This window comes from Triticum dicoccoides, chromosome 4B (assembly GCF_002162155.2).
Source record: "Triticum dicoccoides isolate Atlit2015 ecotype Zavitan chromosome 4B, WEW_v2.0, whole genome shotgun sequence".
Lineage (NCBI taxonomy): Eukaryota > Viridiplantae > Streptophyta > Magnoliopsida > Poales > Poaceae > Triticum > Triticum dicoccoides.
In genome coordinates, this window is record NC_041387.1 from 669,996,604 (window position 1) to 669,999,864 (window position 3,261).

Genomic DNA, 3,261 nt, shown 5'->3' on the forward strand with positions numbered 1-3,261 from the left:
TTATCATGGTGGGAGCGAGTAGAACGTCGCCGGTGCCTGGAAACGGGATGAGGCGAAGACATGCATGCCGGCGGATCTTACCCAGCCTCAGGGCTCTCCGAGGAGATAACACCCCTACTGCTGCTCTGTGGGGTCTCCGCATGATCACTATGGCAAAGTGAATACAAGGTTGCTCCTAGAGCTGTTTCCTGGAGGTAGGAGAAGGCAAGGCTAGCTCCCTCCTTCCTATATGATCGGGTCTAATGCTAAAAAAGCTATCCCCCTTGCATGGGTGCTCCGGGGGGCTTATATAGGCCCGCCCCCCAGGGATACAATGGTAAACTGGCTGGGTGCGGGTCCCAGCCGTCTGTCTCTTAGGCCGCCATCTTCTCTGCCAGCTGCTGGGGCCCGCCGACTGGCGGGCCCCGCAGACGGGCCTGGTACTGTAGTCGTGCTTCTAATGACGCTGGTTTGGTCATGGGGTCATGGCAACAGTGTCGCCGCCTGGCGGGCGATCACTGTCGCCATTCCCCGTCTTGTCTGGTTAATGGCATGCGGGCCCGTGGGAGGGGCCGACCGACTTCAGGGGGCCGACTCCCAACGGGTCCGTCTTTGTGGCGCTCTCACCGTCTTCTGTACCCCCGCTGACGGGCGGGTCCCGCCGTCTCTGGGCCGTACAGGTAAGCCGTTATGGGCACAGTGCGCCGCCCATGGGGGCTGAGGTCAGGGCAGGCATGGCAACAATGTCGTGCCACGATGGAGATCTCCAACGATACGGCGCACTGTAGCCATGCCAGCTCTTCGTAAGCGGGACAGGGACGGCCACGCAGTGACCGTACCCCGCCCCGTCCATCGTGGCGAAGGCAGGAGGTGGTTGGAGTCGTGGGCCGACTCCCCGGAGCCGGCTTCTCGGGAAGCCGTCAGTTAAGAGTCGGCTTATCTCGAAGTCGTCCCTGGGATTCGGCCGCGAGGGGCAGTCGGTGACCTTGCCGCCGACTTCCCGAAGGCGGCTCTTTATCGTGGGATCTTGAGGGGCGCAGTTCGCCCGATGTCTTGAAAGGTTCAGGGACTCGGGTTAGCCTACCTGTGGCCCATTACTCCGACAATCGTGCTCCGGAGGCACCAAGGCAACATATGTAGGAGAAATTGTATATGTATATACATGTGTATGTGTGAATAATTAATGGTGTTGGTTGTGAGATATTCAATGATATATATGCGGTTCTACGTACGAGAAAATCTATTTATATATATGCATAACGTGTACAATTTGTAGTATCGTGAAATACCAGCAAACAAAAAAATGGAATGGAAAATAAAGCCAACCCCCCCTCCAAACATTTAGTACCGGTTGGTGTTACCAACCGGTACTAATGTCCTACGCGCACACGGGCCTGGCTCGTGCCACGTGGTGTCACTTTAGCGCCGGTTCGTGACGAATCGGTACTAAAGGGGGGGGGGCTTTAGTCCCCACTCTTTAGTGCCGGTTGGCCGGTTCTGCACTAGTGTGTCCATTACATCATTCTCGTAATGATGTGATCCCATTCATCAAATGACAACACATGTCTATGGTTAGGAAACATAATCATCTTTGACCAACGAGCTAGTCTAGCTAGTAGAGGCATACTAGGGACATTATGTTTTGTCTATGTATTCACACATGTATTAAGTTTCCGGTTAATATAATTCTAACATTAATAATAAACATTTATCATGATATAAGGAAATGAATAATAACTTTATTATTGTCTCTAGGGCATATTTCCTTCAGTTAAGACGATTGATTATCATAACAGGGAAGGTTGGACGAAGGGGTGGTGGGAAGAAAAATAAACATGGAACCTTGCATTCATTTTAAGTAGTAGAGAAGCTAGAGATACTACATGAGAATAAAATGTTTTCGTCCTGTTTTTCCTTAATGTCTATTATGTATGAAAAGCATGTTTTTTTAGGGTAAAAGTGTTTTATTCCAAGATTGTAGAGTTACACTCAAGAGGCAAGAATTTCTCAGTACATGGGGCCATCTGTGTAGCCACACAGCAGTGCTGCGCTTGGTACGGTTGTATCTCGCCAAACAATCTGCTACTCTATTTTGATTACGATGAAGATTTTGTGGAATAAACACCCGGTTCTCTCTGAGGAATTGATCTCCAATGCTAGGTGACTGTATGTAGAGCAAACAAGTGATTCATCTTATAATATCGATAGGGACACATATGAATCAAATAGCACCACAAAAGAAAGTCAATGTGTTGCATGGCCAAGGTCATGCCCTGCATCGAAGTATATATCTTTTCTTCCAGTGTGTCATTACAATGGAACGGGAATCTATAAGCAGCAAAGATGACTGTCCCATCATGGTGTTGTAGTATCATACCAGCCACCGCCGTACCATCACTCTCCAAAAACGCCCCATCTACTAACAGTGCAACCTCGTCCCTAGGAGGTGGGATCCAGGCCAAAGTACTTGTTGCATTAGTCGGTTTTGACCTTTCTGGTTCCAACACAAGCGACATTTTACCCTTTTAGAATGTCCGCCATTGAGTATCGGTTAGCTGAACCAAGCGGCTGCCAGTAGCTCCGAAGAAACTATACAAAAATTTCAAGAGGAGGTATTTCCTTACCATGCATAGCATCATTTTGTGAGTGCCTTATACACCAAAATAACAAGATCATCATATGTCATGGTCATAGTCGTCGAGGACATACAAAATGAGAGGGTGAGTCCTAGAACATTGGATTGGAAAGATGGATGGGTACACCATTCGGAGTAGGTCTAACATGCCTTCACCATGTTGAAAGCGTCGTTTCCTTGGTAGAACGACAAACACATTCACATGGCTGTGACGTGCCCCTTCCCCTTCCCAATGACAAAAAAAAAATCATTGACAAGTAAACTTAGGAGAATAAGATGGATGCTACTTTTGTTTACGTAAACCGGCTATAAGTAGCCTCTAGGCGACTCAACGAGGCATCAGGCGATAACGACCATAGGTCAATTTACGGGAGCAAGTTAAATTGTGGCAACAACAAGGAATACGACGATGACAACGGAGAACGGATGATGCAGTGAGAGATAAAGTCGGCAACAGTAGGGGAATGGTTGTGAACGAAGAGGGAAGCAAAGACAAGGTTTGACGAAATGACACGTCTTTTTTTGGCTTTGACAACCGGCACACCATTGTGTGTCACCGGCATGTCGGCGGGACCCTGCCAATAGCACGAAGTGTGTCATTTGTATAAAAGTGCCAATAAAATTTATGGCTTTGGGGAGGGGAGGGG